Source organism: Apis florea, unplaced genomic scaffold (assembly GCF_048593485.1).
Source record: "Apis florea isolate Af1SG1 unplaced genomic scaffold, ASM4859348v1 contig_3793_pilon, whole genome shotgun sequence".
Classification (NCBI taxonomy): Eukaryota; Metazoa; Arthropoda; class Insecta; order Hymenoptera; family Apidae; genus Apis; species Apis florea.
This window is the reverse complement of record NW_028256856.1, coordinates 1,959,850-1,977,101: the sequence shown is the minus strand read 5'-3', so window position 1 is coordinate 1,977,101 and position 17,252 is coordinate 1,959,850. Positions and strand designations below refer to the sequence as shown.

Here is a 17,252-nt window from a genome sequence, read left to right as displayed (position 1 = left end):
TATATTAAAGTTGGTCGGACAGGTATCGATTCTGACGAACAATATTAATGTCCGGTAAAAGGTCCACTAATTTTTAATTCGATTCTGAAGTACGTGCAAAGTTTCCTCCTCCATTCGAAAATTATTAATATCTTGTAATTAATAAGTGATATCGCAGTATGTTTTAAAAAAAAAAAAAAAAAAAAAGAAAGGAAGAAAAAGAATGAAAGAATTACCCCTCGATGTCGTCCTCGCCCTCCGTCTCCGGATGCACTTTCATTTTCTCTCCCTTTACATTAATCGCTATATTACATTTAACGTAGCCTTTCGGCCCCGCGGAAAGATCCTTCGGATTTGTCAACATTGCCCATTTGTGAAAATATTGACGATCTGTATCGATTTTAATCCATTTTATCATTCGCGCTTTCCAATTATTTTAATATCAGAATCTATCATGGCAATTTAATCATGGTAAAAATCGAGTAATTTTGCGCATCACCTGGTTGATCCCAGACTAGAGCAATTTCGAAAGTCGCGTTTCCGTGAAATTTGTAACGTAGAAAAGTTTTCACGTGCACGGCTATCATAATTTTAGTGCTCAAAAGTTCGTCCAAGTCGCATAAGAAATCGAACACGAAGTACTGTAAGTAATAATTTAAAGAATTTAATAAATAGGGAAGAATCCGATGAAGTTTCTTAGGGAACGAAGAGGTTCTTCTTTTCGGTTTCACCTCGTTGAAGATTGGAGAATCCGTTTTTTTGCGAATCACGGTCTTTTTCCTCCTCTTCCCCACTTTAACCACCACCCTTGAATTTGCATTTTGGGGCAAATGTCTCGCTTTCAGAATATTTATGCAAACCTGATAAGCGTTTAGACGATATTTCCTGGGGCTCATCGCGTTTCGATATACTCGATTGTTTGTAGTGTACTTCTCCCTATTTGATATATCGTCTGTTTGTTTGGCGAATTTCATAGGATTGTTTGCGTATAGTTAATTAATAATATATCTTGATGTTTGATTTTCCATCTCCAAACCCAAAAAAATATTTAAATCGGATTCATATTTTTTTTTTTTAGCGAATTTTTGTCGATAACGAGAAATTCTGAAAAAAAATTTAATAATCGATTCGATAGAAAGAAACTATATATTAAGTATTATTAAAAGTGCAAAAATATGTACGAGAGGGAAAAGAAAAATTCCTGTATTATTTCAAATATAATAATCAATAATCGTAATAATTTATAAATTTTTTTTATTTACAATGTTGATGATTAAATTAACATTATTCGTCAAGCGATGATATCGAAACGACGAAAATTTCAACGAATTATTTATAAAATTGATAAATATAGTAAATTATTATACGTAAATAATTTATTATAAAGTTAATAAAATTAATCGTATAAGATTGAAAATTGTAAAATCGAAATATTTCATATTTAAAAATGTGTTAAATATTTGATTTGCGTTGTTATCGATGTCGTTAACGGCGCGTGACCTTACCCATCGAACGACTTACCGAGTGGGGAGAGAGACAGTTCCGCTTCGACCGCGGTAGTGTTTACACGCGTTTGGAATTACGCACGTCGATTTTCAATATAATTTCAATTCGTGCGTAATTTTCGTTTTTAAAATACACACGTTTTATTTACGAGTGTCTAAAGTATATATATTCGCGAGTGTTTAAAGTGCATGTGCTTTATTTGCGAGCGTTTATGGTATATACGTGAATATTTACGACTGTGACGATATTGCGTATTTTATTCGAGGTGAGAAGGTACATTTCGTTGTCGTGGCCAGAAGGAAGCTATCGTATTACCGGTGTAACAGTGTTATCTATAAATTTTAAGGATATTTCTCCACAAACGCGTGTGATTTCTCCAAAAACAGAGTAAGTTAATGCAACAGTTAAGGAGTAGCGCCATTTTTTAAGTGCTTTTAGAGAGATGTATTTGATATATAAAAGATGGCGTTGGTAGTCAATTCTTACTCTATTTCTGTCCTTCTCTTATTATTTCCTATCTTTGTCCGTTAGTTTCTTTATATTAATTTCATTTATGGCACTCTAGAGATGGCGCTAATTCCCTAATTTTTAATATATTCTCTCACTATTTGCTTTCTTTATCTTTAAGTCTTTATTTAATTTTTTGTTATATATTTCTTATTATAATTTATAATTTTTTAATTACTTATTTCTAACATTATGTTTTTATATACGTATGTTTATAATTTATTTTTGCAGGTATCACTTTACAAGGTCTTCGTAAGATGTTCGTCGTCATCGTAGAATATTACGTCCTTGTGCTTCATAACAATTTCTTTCTTTGCATCTAATGGTGAGTCATTGTATTTTTATTTTTGTTGTGGTTGGTCGTTTAGCATGGAATTTTATTTTTCACGAATATATCGTTTCAACTATTATTTAATTATTGGATTTCCATACAAATAAATTTAATAATCAATTTGAATATAATTCTTAACTATTGCCGTTTTAAATCTCATTTCTCGCGTATTTCTTAATATTTCGTGGAATATTAAATCTCGTAATATAACGATAAGTCTCTGTATAAACCACTCTCGGTAATTTCAAGTTCTAAAATTCTGTCAGTATAACAGTGGGTAAAACAGAAATTGAAGCAGAAATTGATCCTTCATTCTGTTTTACCAACATTATTATTGATCCTTTACCAACCGTTATAAATATTTTAATAGATTCGCGTTCGACTAATATAAAATTTTGCACATACGCGAAAATTTCGATATAAAATTCGAATTTTCACCGTTTTATTATAAACTTTCTCGAACGTTTTAAAAAAAATCATCCATCGAAGCGTTCGTGGTAATCATAAATCTGCAGAATTGCATTGCCCCAAGAGCGTTCGCTGCGCCGAATTTAACGCTGACTTTTCTAAAGTAATTTTTCCTGTTTATTGAACCGGATAATCGAATAAATCCAATTAAAACGATCCCATACAATTTTCGTAAAAAAATCTTCTATCGTATAAAAAAAACTGCATCGAGTTTTATCGTATCGAAGGAAAAATCAATAAATCGTACGATTCTGTTCTTTGAAAGATAAATTAAATCGATTAAATTCGAAATCGTGATAATCGTAAATCTTGGTGTTTTAATATCGTGAGAGACAACACGTGATTTCTAATATTTATACACGAATCAACGGCGGAACTCTTCTCTACCAGCTACTTCATGTTACCGGCCTGAACTGTCAGATACAAGTGTGTACTTCACACGTCAATTTGCGTACCGGTGTGTAAATAAAAATGGCGACGTGCTTCAACTTATTCCCCCCGATTATCACAGCAACGACTCGATCGATCAACGAATCGAAATTAGTCCACGCGTTTCGAACTGCAACTCGTGTTTATTGAATTATAGATTCGCCTTCTGAATAATTCAGCGACAATCGAAACGATAAACCGATTTTATGAAAAAATTATGAAACTATAGAATTTTATCATACAACGAATACATCTATTCGAATTATAACGAAGAAAATGAATTTTTTAACAAGCACTTGAATTAAACCTGATTTACAACCAGCCTCTTCCAACGAGGATGAATTAATCATAATAATTGGCGTAATTGAGAAAATTTCGAGATAATTCGAATACATGAAATCGAAAGAAGGAAGAAACAAACGGAGAAAGAAATCTCCATACAGCGTATAAAAGTCCAAAACAAGTTACATCAAGTTCAATATCTCTTTACTCCAGAGAAACGTGGTCGCATAATAATCTATAAATGTTCGTCTTCCTTCGAGTCGAACGGCTCGATTTCCCGCCAATAATCGGCCCGCTTTTCCTCTAATGGAGCGGTATCGGTGACACGCGTCGTGGACAGGATAGAAACGTCACGTCGTTTCGGACCCCCAGGTTTTCTCTATGTGGGGGGCGTGGTGCACGAAAGAGAAACGCGCGGAATAGCGTAGGGCGTGCACGCGCAATTCAGAAGCTATTATAGGCACGCGGTTTATTTCGACACGTGTCCTTACGCGGATCCCCGCCGTTCCTAAGCACGGGCATTCGCCGCAAATCGCGCCATGCATTTTCGCTAATTGTACGTCGCTGATTTATCGAGGGTGGCGAGCGATCGGGAACGAGAATCACGCTTCTGACCTCTCGAATTTCCATCAGTTTTCTATTTTCTACAGATACCGACGAGAGATGTCCATCCTCTCGTCACGATTCCCATTTCACGATTCATTCCGTTCGTCTTAAATTGTTCGTCTTGATGAATCGATGGTGACGAGAAGAAGGTTCGAAAGAAGGCTCGTAATTACGCGTAACCATTGCAAATTTGAAAGTTTGCTTTTATTCTTCCCAAATTTCCTAATTTTAGTTTTCGAAGATAGATTTTCATCGAACATCGATACTTTTTTTTCCTCGAATACTTTAGAAATCCAAGCGAAATTATTAGTTATCGCGGTAACCGACGACACGAAAACCAACAACGGAACAAAAAAAGAGAGAGAGAAAGAAAGAGGGCGAGCCCTGCGAAAGAAGAAGCAAGATAGGATGGAGGGGAAAAAAACATATTCCAGCACGTATTAGCGGATAGACATGTAAGTTAACCCCGGTAACTGGTGGAGGGCACGAGCCTAGGAGCGTGTGCACCCTGTGGGGGTTGCGCCGTTGGGGGTGTTCGTTATATTCCGAGTCCTTTTGAAAAGGGTCACGTGGCCGAGGGGGAGGAGGCATCGTGCCCCCTCGAGCCGATATCGTATTTGTACAACACGCATCCATTATTGCAATCCGGCTGTTTGTGTGTTTTGCGCGCTCTTTGAGTTGCGCGAGCGCACACGCCTTCGTTTTCTTTCGATTCGAGCGGCCGCCCTCTCGGCTTTTCGCACACTTGTCCTCCCGGCTTGTTGTGCGAGCGAAACGCAGGCCCATTATTGTGCCGTGAAACAATGAGGCACTCGCGATCGGCGGAGTCCACTCGACAGAGCGAGAGAGAGAGAGAGAGAGAGAGAGAGAGGAAACCGGCTCTTTCGTTTCGCCGGATCACGTGGGAAAACGTCGTCGCTTTATTCCTTTCTTTCTACTTTTTTTTTTCCTCTCTTTCTTTCTTTTTCATCTTTATTCTTTTTTTTTATTCTCGTCCTTCTTTCGTTGTTTTTTTTTTTTTTTTCGTCCCTCGATCGGAATATCGATGTGGGGGTGCTGCTCTCGAATGAGCAGCGCGTGGGAGAAGTCAGCTTTGAACAAAGTTTTTGAGGAAGTTTTGAGATTTATATATACGACTCGTATATCTTTTTTTTATTTTTCACGCTTCTTTTGCATCGATTTTATGGGGAGGGTTTAATTATTGAGTTTTCCATTTTTATTAAGTTCAATTTCTGTTACAATTACACGAAGGCAGAAGATAATGGAAACGATTTTTATCGATATCTATCTATTTTTTTCTTTAATCACTGCTTGTAAGCGAACTGTAGCAACTTTGGGGAGAAATACAACAATCAAAATTATTTTCATACCGCTTAAATTAAATTTCAATGATATTTATCCCCAAAGATGCTCGCACAGCTCGTTCGAAATCTTCGAAATCCTTTTGCCGGCGAGACGACGCCGCCCCCTATTGCCAATTTCCAATTCGCAACGCGGACAAAACGAACGGGAAATAAATCCCCTCGGAGCGGAAAGGATTGGCTCGCGCTCGCCATGGGTGGCTGCGGTTATTTCGAAGCGGCCATCGTCCAAATAGCGGAACATTATCCTATCTCCCGCGGTGGATGGAGGACGCGTTGTACCTGCTGCACCTCTCGATATGATCCTCGTGCGCAACGGTGTCGTGTCCACGATGATGGGATGACGGACCGCGGGCGTGTCCGAGTAGCCGATACCGGGCGCGTGATCGGCAGACCTCCCGGGGCCGACCACCCTCGAGGGGCCACGAGGGTCGACTTGTTAGCCAGACACAACGAACTAACGGACCGCGCTCTGCTCCACCGACGACAGCCACGGAGCCGACAATGTTTCTGCGAGGGCCCCCGCTTTGCATCGGCCGCATCTCCTCCTCTTCTTCTTCTTCTTCTTCGTGACTCTTGCCGGAAGATCGCCGATTCGGTCGAATCGTATTCGAGCGAAAGGTGGACGTTTTGCTCCTCGCCTTCCGCGGATCTTGATTCTCGACACGTTGGATGAGGAGGAAGAGAGAGTAGTGCTACTGATCCATCTATTTTTTCTTCGTATATTTATTAACGAAAGTGTACAGATAATTTCGTTTGCCGCGAGATGTTAGTTTTCGAATACGAGAGTAGGTAGCGGGTTCCAGAAGCCTCGTCGAAGAAATTTAAGAAGCCGTCCTAGGACGAGGACGGTTCCACGTGTCCACGCTACGGTCCGCGCCTATTTCGAGCTGGTCGGCGTCGTTAAACAAATTTTCGGGATGGTATTCCTGGTTTCGGGCCCGCGAGTCTAGGCCCGACCAAAAAAATGTTATTATTGGGAGGTTTCGAGGCGAAAGCGAAACCGTGTTCGTCGAACCCGCCTTAATGAAGGTACATTCTTCGCTCTACCCGACCCGATCAAGATATCTCCCGTATAAATTGAATGCTTTTCACCGAAGCTCAATCAAGCCGTGCGGTAGTCGAAAAAAATGGCCACGATCTCGATTAGAGGAACCGGCCGGCATGCGTTCAACTTTGTCTTTTCCAGCGATTATCTTAAAAACGACGGCCACGTCGATGCCCGGCGAGGGTGTATCCAAGCAAATCTGTTCCGAGAAACGCGACATCCTCCAAGATGGAACATTCTCAGGCCGTTTCACGCTTTTCGATATTCGCTCGTTTTTTTGGATATTCGCGCATTTTTTCGCGGCCATTCTTCTCGTTTCTTCGATGTTCGAATTCTTAACGCTTCGCGCGATGGAAATGTTCCTACAATGTTCTCTCTCGTTTCTTATTTTTGCACGTAAGAGAGACATCTGCTCGCGTGTCGTCACGTCTCGGATAAAGGAGATAAAGTAAATTGGAAGGGGAAATTTTATTATATTTTGTGATAAGCTTCGCGAATCGGCAGAGAGGAAGCATAGATGGGCGATAACTCTTTCGACGAATTAGAAATTGTGTAAACGGGGTTATGGAAAAAGGGAAAGTAGAGGTTCGGTTTGATCTACGAACGGCGGACAAATATCTTAGGAAACCGCCCGCGGGTATGCTAACGAAGCTTTGAGGTCGTTATACTCGTTTTAATTAATTAATAGCCACTCTCGTTTTCTTCCGCCCCTTCTTGCTCTCCGCCGTTCCCGATACCAATCGCCACTTCTACGTTCTTTCTCTCATCTCAAATACCACGCTGGTATTTCAGATCGATGATATAATAATAATTCGTTCCTCGAGACGAAAACGATCTCTTCGTTCACGCTCTTTTCTCTTCACGAAAATTATTACTTTCAAAACTTTCGTTATATTCGTCTTGTATTTGATTTTCGTGTTCCCACGAGGAAGAACGATCGTATCGTCAAGGAATTAAAGTGGATGAAATGAAACAGGAGAATAAATAAGAATAATAAATTTTCATCAAAAAGTAAATAATAATAACAGTAAACATACATAGATTGGACACGCGTATACAATATATACAGGTTTTAAATTTACCGTAACATGTCAATCGACACGAACTCGCACAACGCTCACTCGTAAAAAGTTATACTCGTTCTCCGAAAACCCACGATTACCAACAACCCCTTACAACCCATACCCGAGCAAGTCTGCTGCGGTGCAGCATCCGAGCACGGACTCGAAAACCTGATTCCGTGCTCGTCGTGCTGAGGTCGCGTTTCAACCACGGCCTAAGCGTAATCAGCGCAAGCACGCAAATTAAAGTCTCTCTCTCTCTCTCTCTCTCCGTCAATCTCGACCTCCCTTCGCGCGTCCCACTGACCTGATTTCGTTTCCTCGCTCGAAAAAAAAAAAAAAAAAAGAAAATCCACAGTGGGGTTCATCCTATCCCGGTCGAGACGAGGAAACGGTTGACCGGTGAGAAAAAAGACGAAGAAGAGACGGACGGATGTGGAAAAGGAAGGAAGGAAGGAAGGAAGGAAGGAAGAGGAACGACTCCGGTAAGAAAGAAAGGAAGGAGAGGATTCCAGGGTCTGGAGCCTCTTGGTGAAGGAAGAAGGAAAGGAGGTAGGGGGTAGGGAGCGTGGGTTCAAGGGAGAAAGACAATCCCGGGCGGAGAGAGGGAAAGAGAGAAAAAAGGGTCAAACTCGTTTTCGTTTTCGTCGCTAATTAGACTCGTTAACCGCCTCTTCTGGCGTAGCAGGCGTAGCCATAACCGGGCGACTTCTCTTCGGCTCTCTGAGAGGCCGCCGAGAGAAGCGAACGGAACGGGCACCAATGCTCGGAGGCTAGTTTGTTCTCGTCGCCCAGTCCTCCAGGGTGCGTTTGCCTTGATCGCCCCTCTTGGCTATCCGACATGCGTGCAGCACGCGAAATTGCAGCTGCACGCGGGATCCAAATGTGCAACTCTCTCTCTCTCTCTCTCTTTTCCCCCTTTTTTTCTCTTTCCCTCCCCGTCCTCTCCCTCGTCGTCACCGTTTCTCTCGCAGTGACCGATTCCTCGGTGTATTCGACACGCGTGTCAGGGGGAAGGAAAAGCCACGAAGGTTCGTTCGTTCGGACGGTGATGCTGGTGGTAGTGGTGGTGGCAGTGGTGGTGGTGGTCAATGGTGATGATGGTCACGGTTATCATGGGACACGACGTGAACGACGATTATGTCATACCTGTTATACTTACGCCGAAATTACAGTGGCGACATGCCCGTACTTGCAGCGGCACAGGTGGCAGCGTGCGTGCGTGCGGGGACGTTTAGGCCTCGTTACGTCCGCTCGAACCGCCTTGGACGATCACATCTGTAACTCGCACTTTTGGATCGATCGACACGAGAAGAAAAAATTTCCCTTCGCAATCGTTGAGAAATATTGGCAATTGCAACGCATTTGAAAACGGACGATGGCGAGTTGAAAGAAGAGATATGATCTAGAAACGAGATCCTCGATTAATAACCTCCTTGTTGGAGGATCGTTTGAATCGAGGTAAATGTCGACCAATGCCAAGCAAATATCACTTACGATCTCGCGATACTCGTTGTTAATCGTCCATAATCGATTCAACCATTCTTCCATTCGTTCGAGAAGAGATCGCGCGCAATAAGACGTGTCCTGGGCATGGACTTGGCGATTCGTGGTGCACGAAATCTATTCGAACGGAACAGCGGGACCAGAGATGGAGGAGGACGAACCGGTTGCGCCCATCTATCGCCGAAAAAATCGACGATCATCCGGTATGATTACGAGATGTTGGAGCGATCCAGAACGGAAATGGACGTCCCACGGATGATGAAGCGTGTACAGGGGATGGAACAAGGCGAGCACAAGTGGCAAACGGTTCCACCGTGAAAATAATTAATCACGTCACCGATAAGAACGTCGATGCTGACAGACACGGATTGGTTTCACCGGAGAGTTAGAATCGGTTATATCGTCCCCGGAGGGAAACGGATTATGGCGGGATCGGCATGCCATCGAGAAATGCGCGGGATACTAATGGCCGGCTACCTGAGAAAAAGGAAACGTACGAGTTGGAAAGTTTGTGCGTCGGGGAGATCGGCGTTACCGATCTGGAAAAGTGACGGGTCACGCGTTCCCTTCCGATCGGCCTCGCGCGCTCGCTCTAACCCTCCTCCATCTCTCTCTCTCTCTCTCTCTCTCTCTCTCTCTCAACATTCCTCTCAACGAGGCGGAGATCACCGGAGGAGCAGGATCGGAGAGAGGCGGATTGAGACACTCGCGGCTACCTGATCGCCGATAGACAACGAATGGTTGAAAATGAACATTGGTGGCGCGGCGCAGGGGGGTCTCCCACGAGAGATAGGGATCATTTTTCAACGGCGTTGCCAAGAGAGAAGCGTTGCTTGATAAATGAAGCAACCCCGATTTTCCAACGGAGGCGTCCATCCTCAGGCGAATCGGTGGTGGATATGAAAAATGAAGGGAAACCGGCGTGTGCAATATTCGTCGAATTTTTGCCCGGAAACCGGCACCGAGGTAAGAAGGATAAGGCGCGCTCGTTTATCTCGAGCGCGATCTTCTCTCTTAGTAGAGTAGATTTTATATATATATACGCGTTGGTATATCGTAGCCAGTAGGAGTGGAATGATGGACTGCAAATGGGATTGCGCGTTCCCATTGAGCGCGGCAAGCATGTTTCTTTTTTTTCTTTTTCTCGCGCGATCACTGAAGATGAAGGGACGCGATCGATAAATTAGATCGCCGGAGTGATTTGCGTCCGTGGAGAAAAAGAAGAGAAATTTTCTCGACGATATCGATGCTATTTCAACTCCTCCTACGACCGTATTCGTTTCTAGATGATCTAGATCGCTTCACGATGCAGGAGGAAGAGAGAGAAAGAGAGAGAGAGAGAGAGGTGTAATTTCTGTGTCCATCGTTGGCCGGCTGTCCTTGACGAAGTGCGGGCAGCGGCCCCCCGATCCACGATATACCGTATTTCTTACATAAAGCGGACATTGACGTCCGCCATGGGGTCTAATACTCGCGGTGGGCGGCCATATTGGATCGTGATATGGGCCCGCAATTAAGGCCGAGTAGGCCACCCGGACGAGGGAGCGCGATAAGGTGAGGTTGAGCGTCTCAGGGCTAAGCTTGACCTTCTTGGCCCCCTTCGCTCGATGCGCTTCCCAAAGCGGTCCGCGCTGGAGGTTAGGTCACGATTAAGCACTGATTGGGTGGGCCTAATAACCGGGGACCGTGCTGTATGCAGAACTTTCACCGAGGGAACGTCGTCCTCTCTGATGGATTAAAAGAATGAATTTCACGTGCGCGAGAACCTGCCGTTCGACAGCCTCTCGTGAACCGCGTTTCTTCGCGTTTAACGTTTCCACGCGACGTGTACATCGGGCGAAATTCTTCGCTATTTTTTTTTTTTTTTTTTCCCCGATTCAAAGACGGGAAAATTAACGAGAAAAATTAACGAGTCGACGAAACAGGAAGGAATTATCATATTTTGTCACACTTTTAACGTTCTTTCGAAATCGAAAATTTCGAAACGTATTCAAAGCGAGCACGTTCCATAATTCTCGGTTATTTCGACGGGAGGGATACACGCGACACGGGGCAAGGACAACGGGGAAGGACTCACGAGTCCTTCAACTGTTGTCGCTGCCTACGATCAGATAAACGACCGCGAAAAAGAGAGAGAGAGAATCTCTGGTATGCAAATTCTAAACGAACTAATGAAGATTAAGAATACCCCTGGTGAAGGAGTTCGCCTCATTTCGAAAACATCCTGCCCTCTCTCTCCTCCCCCCATCCTTGGCCACGATCACGGGGATTCCTGGCGGAGGCGGCCATTGTCTCGTGGTATCGTTTCAACAGTGTCAACTCGACGGACCTCCTACGGCGAAATTTCAGCGACTATGAGGTAAAAATCTATCGACCACGGGGGGGACAGAGAGACCCCGTCATCGAGGGGCCCGGTCCGGGGGTTACCGGTAGCCGACCGAGATTATCATCTTCCACGGTAGCGGTGCTATGAGGGATTCCCTCTTAATAGCTTCTTGAATTTTTTTTTTTTTTTTCTTCCTTTCTCTTCTCTCTTCCCCTGTTGGCGGTGTACTACGCTCGGCCACGTCCTGCTCGCTCGCATGCTTCCTCGTATCCCTTCGTGGAAAAGGTGGATCGTTTTGTAATATTTCAGCGACGATTCCAGCGTGGACCCTAATTTGGTGGCGCGAATAGGGACGTTCCTGGGCCACGGGGGCACCGGTAATGCTCGGTGTTTTTCGGGTTAATGAGAGGACTAGAGAGATTTACGGGCGGATCTTCCGCTCAGAAATATGGGAAGCTCCGACAGCTCTTGGACCGCGGAGGTGGTCGGTCTATAAATGTGCCTCGGGGAACGAGGAGGACCCTTGCGAGAGGATGCGTGTCGTAGATTATTGGATCTCGTTAATAGTCGCCGCGATTTTGGGACAGGTATTCCGCAGGAATTTTATAATTCAATTTTCGGGAACCGTTTGAAACGACGTTTTCTGTTAGTTGAAACGACCGGCTTAGAGGTTAGGTTTATTCGAACTTGTTCCAAATAAGTTACTTCGATCTTCGAAAGTTTTCCTCCAACTATTCTACTCTCTTTCGCGATATTTCACGCCAATTAAACTTATTCGTTCTCGTTGGAAAAAAAAAATCTCGTTTTCTCCGGGAAATATCGCGAATTCGAAGAACGCATCTGTCATAATAAGGATCTCGAGTAGTCGCTTTCTTTGAGATTCGATGATAAAGAGGCAATCAACCGCGATGGATTATCGAGGCCGGCATCATATAAATATACACGCGAAAAAGTATGCTCGTCATGTTTGTCAACAAGCGTCCATGCGATACCGCATCGTTATCGTACCACGAATCCTGAAGAGGTTTCGTTCGAGGCCATCCCCCGGACACGGTCACCGCCGCGATTATTCTTACTTTTCTCTTCGTCGGTATTTCACGCATGGTCGGCGAACGAAACGAGATCTCGCGGAAACTGGGTTGCAAAAAGTACGGGAACGAAAAGAGAAACGATAAATAAGAACGATATCGTTTATATTCTTATATCGAACGCAAATTTCTTCTTCTTATCTTTAATTAATCGCGTAAGATCGTACTTGTAGTTCGTTCAAAAATTTAAGGTAGATAATTCTAGGACCTAGGCAAATAATGTACGAGTTTATTTCTCGAGTTACAAAAGATTCGATCTTTAATAACCGCTCTGAAATCGTCCCATCTTCTTCGTTCACTGCCTCTTCGTCTTCACCCTGAATGTACATCGAAGAAAGTGAAAGGGGCCGCGAAGGGTCGACCTACGAGTCGTCAGACAGCCAATTTCTCTCCACCGCCCACGCAACGAGCCCAATTAAAAAACGTCGATAACTCAAGCTCGGCCGGCCTCGGCTCGAGCCTCTATCCCGGAGGAAACGCTCGTTGGACGCTGACGAGACATTACTTACCCCTCCCCTGAACCAGCCCTGAACGGAACAAATGTTCGTACGTGGCGGAGGACCGGCTAATCCCGCCGCAATAATTACACCCACCACGGAATTTGTTCGCGGTTATCGCGAAACAAATGCGCCATCGGGCCCCCCTCGTCCTTCTAAGCGGCGCTAAAACCGAGGCCCTCGGGCCCGCCAACGTCCAGGACCCGCACCACGAGCGGATGAACCGTGGCTGAACTTATTTCCAGACTCGTCTCTCTCTCTCTCTCCTTCTCCTCCGCGTCGAGGGCCCGGCCTGTTTCGCTAGCGGGCCCGGCAGAGGCGCGAGGAGGTGATAAATCACCGCGCCATAAACAACCGATATTTCTCGTCCAATGTTTACCGAGTACGCTTTAAATGCCTTGTTAAAACAAACCTACGCCCGCGCGCCCTTTTTGCCCTTGTTGGGCCGCACCCCACCCGAACGCCCTTTCGACGACGAGGGCGACGGGTATATATCACGGGGGCCCGGCGTAAACCCCGTGACCTCGCGCGAAACCTCTCGGCGCCGATGGAAAAAGTCGGCGGAGAGTCTGCCCCCTCCCCCCTTCGTGAACGACGACGACGACGACGACGACGACGACTTCGCCCCGTCTCGCTTCCCACGCCCGATTAGGCCGACCGATCTTTTTGCGCGCACCACGTCGAATCGATCTCCCTCCCCACCTCTTCCAAGTATTGAGCAAGAGTTGCAAGAGGTTGGTGAAGAGAATTTTCGATCGATGAAGGGGAATTTTAAGGTTTATGAATTTTTGGATCGAGGTCGATGCGAAAATCGAGCGAAATCTTTTTCTCCTCGTCGGGAATACGTGAGAAATGGCCATTTTTCTTCCATTTCCCGTAATTGTCGACGAATTAATACAGCTGGGATGTCTAATATGCATAATCGGGAAGAGAAGAATGAACGGTATCCTCGGCAATAAATTACTTCCTCGAGTTGTGGTGCCGGCTTCTCCGCGCGTAATAGAATCCTCCTGCGAACGAAATTAATTCCTCGGCGTTCGCCTCGTCCTCCCCTCCCCCCGCCTCGTCCAACGCTATTCCGTATTATCAAGAAAAAAGGATGGAATAATCGAAACCGATTAAGATTGGGAACCGGACGCGCCACTTTGTTCCAAACCGCGACCAGCGCAAGCAATTTGAATGTTAATCGGGCGGCCGGCCTCGTTTACGAGTTGTTGGGAGGGGGGGGGGAGGGTTCAGTGATCGGGGCCCGAGTCCTTCGTGGAAACTTCGAAACTCGTAGGAAAAGAGGAGCCGATACGTGGGCGTAGCTCGTCGTAGATCATCGTTCGATTGAATTATGGCGCGTTAAAAAGCGCGACTGAATTCTCGAATGGTTTTTTCTCTCAATGAAATTCTCTCGACGTTTCGTTCGTTCGAAGCGAGAAGAATCGGGACGACGGAAATTAGCGACGAATCCCTCCTTCCTCGATGACCCCTAATTCGATTGCCGATAATTATTTTTAAAAAAAAATAACGCGAGAGTTTTTATTTGCCGATGAATATTTCGTGAAAGGATCGAAGATGGGATAAGACGAATTTCTCCTTCGCTCTCAAAATAAATTTTCGTTTCAATACGTGTAGATATAAACGTTCCTATAGCTATAAACGACGATTACTTCGACGACGCGATAATACGTCGTAAATTTAGAAACGAGGTTTCGCCCAGGCAGCCAGAAAAATAAAATAAAACTGGTGAATTGGATTCTAGAAAGAGTCGTTCCATTCTCTTGCCACAATTTCCTGACATAATTTCTCCTATACTGTCTCTCTGAATCAGAAACAGAAACAGTCCGTCGCCGTCGAGAAATACGTAGAAAGAGAGCAAAAGTTGTAAAGTGGGAATTCTATCGGCGTTATATCTGATTTTCGATATCCCCGCGGTCGGGGAATAAGCTGGAAGATATCCAGCGTCACGTAGCCGTATAGTTTAATGACGCCCCCGTGATTTATTTCGCGTTTCTCGCGGCAATAAACGGCCGATTAAAAAATGAGAAAGATTTATCAAGCTCGTCTGAAAGCACACGAGACAAAGACCGACCATTCATCGAGGGGAAGGGAAACAGAGAAGGAAAGAGAAAGGGAGAAAGAGAGAGAGAAGTGGCCTAGAGGCACACTCGTGGCCGGCGAGCTTCGAGTCCAGATACAAGTTTGCTTGAAAAACACACTGTAGACACAGCGGACATGGCCACTGGCGGGTTATCAACCGATCAGAAGTAAATCTCCCGACCACTGTCAGGGAGCGTTCGACAGGGCACGATAGTGAATTAACTGCCGGAATAAATGGTGCCTCCTAGGACGAGATTCCATTCACGAAATTTCTCCACCGGCCCCCGAAGGATGAAGAAAAAAAATCCGCCCACTTCTCGGAAAAATCTCACGATCGTCCTTTTTTTCAACCCTCGAAGAAGCCGCGGGATCAATGATCTTGATAAAGCAAAAGGCGGGACTTTGCTCGCTGACTCTCTGCCTCCCCCCCCTCCCCCTCTCCGCACTCTTTCTCGCTTCCTCCTCGATCCTGGGCGATGATTAATTTTATATATAGGTGCGCGTTTGACGAGTTCTCGAGTGGCCTCGTGCCTCTCGAGATAGATGAGAATCCGCCACGATCGCGCGCCACTTCTCGTGGAGTCGCGTGGACGAAGCTGAAGATACGAGGATGAAAATGAAAAGCGTGAAGTTGGAAATACGTATTTGGACGTATGCGATTCCAAATCGAACGCCCCTTTTCTTTTCCTTTTTCTTTCGTGAGTGTGAACGAGAAGGGAGTGATAAATGGAGATATCGAAGCGGGAATTTCTTCTATCGTGCTTAAACTGGAGACACACGGCTACACGGCTATAACGTTGCACGCGTGGATAGAGTCGTCGGTTCGAGATATTCAAAAGCGCGGAAACGGCGCTTAGGATAATCGCAATTTCGTAAGAATAGGATCGTCTTGAAGGTAAGAGAGATTGGAGCGGGATTGATACACGAGCGAGATCACGCGTTGGTGGACGTGGTATCTATTACGGTGGAAAAGCTCCCGTGATCACGGTAGCCACGTACGGAGGGAAGGGGGAGGGGGAGAGAGAGAGAAAAGAAAAAAAAAAAACCTTCAATTTGCATCGGCCGCCATTCTTCAGCTCCTTTGAATTCCGTCGCTATAGCGACCTTTGTCCGGATCGTGCCACAATGGCCACTATCTTCTCCCTCGGCTCTCCGCTTCTTCCTGGAGAAACCGTCGCAAACAAAGAATCCTCCCTGCACCCCCACGAGAAAAAGGGCAAAAAGGCGAAAAAGGTCGATACACGAATAAGCGATGCGCCGCTTGGATAATCCGAGAAAAAAGACCGCGAAACGTGAACTCGCACTGTGCCGCACCAACCAACCCCCTCCTCCTTCCTCCGACCGCTCCTCCTCCTTCTCCTCGCCCCCTTCGATCGTTCCGATACCGACTCAACGTGTGTGTACGTGGTACGAAGGGTGAGTACGAGTGTAACGAGTTTTTGGAAACGTGGCGGCCATCTTCCAATCGGAGGGATTATTATTTATTCTCTTTCAGTTTTGCCAACGAATCGATTAGGTTACGAAATTTTGTGGAAAATTAAAAATCTATCTTCAATGTTCAAATTCGAAGAAACGTCTCGATACACATATTACGAATTTACAAAATTTTTCTTTATCTTTCCTCCTCTCTCCAGTAGTAGTTTGTCCATCCACGTCATCCGTTCTTCGATCTTTCTTTCTTTTTCTTTCTTTCTTTCTAAACGGAAATCATGGATACGGTTCGTCAAAGAAAGAAAGAGAGAGGAAAAAAGAGGGGTTGCTCATGGTCGGGCTACGAGGAGTGCTTCAAAAGCTGGAAAGCTCAAAAGCCCCTGCACGGCTCGAAAGCGCAGCAGATCGTAACGGCAGGGCGTACGAGTGACTCGTTACCCCGAGGGAGGAAAGTCAGCCCGTGGTCCACCCTCGTGTGTGCAATCGTGTGTCGGCCGCGCGATTTACGCGGCCGATAGACCTTCCTTCCCCCTCTGTCGATGGACCTGGTAACTTTTCCCAAATATTCGGCCACGATGGAGAATAAGAGAGAGAGAGAGAGAGAGAGGAGGGTGGTTCAAAACGCGGAAGGAAGAGCAAGAGAGATCGAAAGGGGAGAGCGAGAGAGAGAGAGAGAGAGATAGAGAGAGAATGAGAAAGGAAACAAAGCGAACGGCGTGACTGCGGTGGCCAATGGGA

General features: G+C 45.3%; 1 long non-coding RNA gene across 1 annotated transcript in view; it reads left to right on the top strand.

Moving 5' to 3' along the window:
- Positions 1 to 1,404: 1,404 nt before the first annotated feature.
- Positions 1,405 to 17,252, top strand: part of LOC147656379 (uncharacterized) — an 83,820-nt gene continuing 67,972 nt past the window's right edge. Inside the window, exons 1-2 of the long non-coding RNA XR_015294600.1 lie at positions 1,405 to 1,872; positions 2,224 to 2,317. This is a non-coding gene — a long non-coding RNA (uncharacterized LOC147656379). The remainder of the gene's footprint in view (positions 1,873 to 2,223; positions 2,318 to 17,252) is intronic.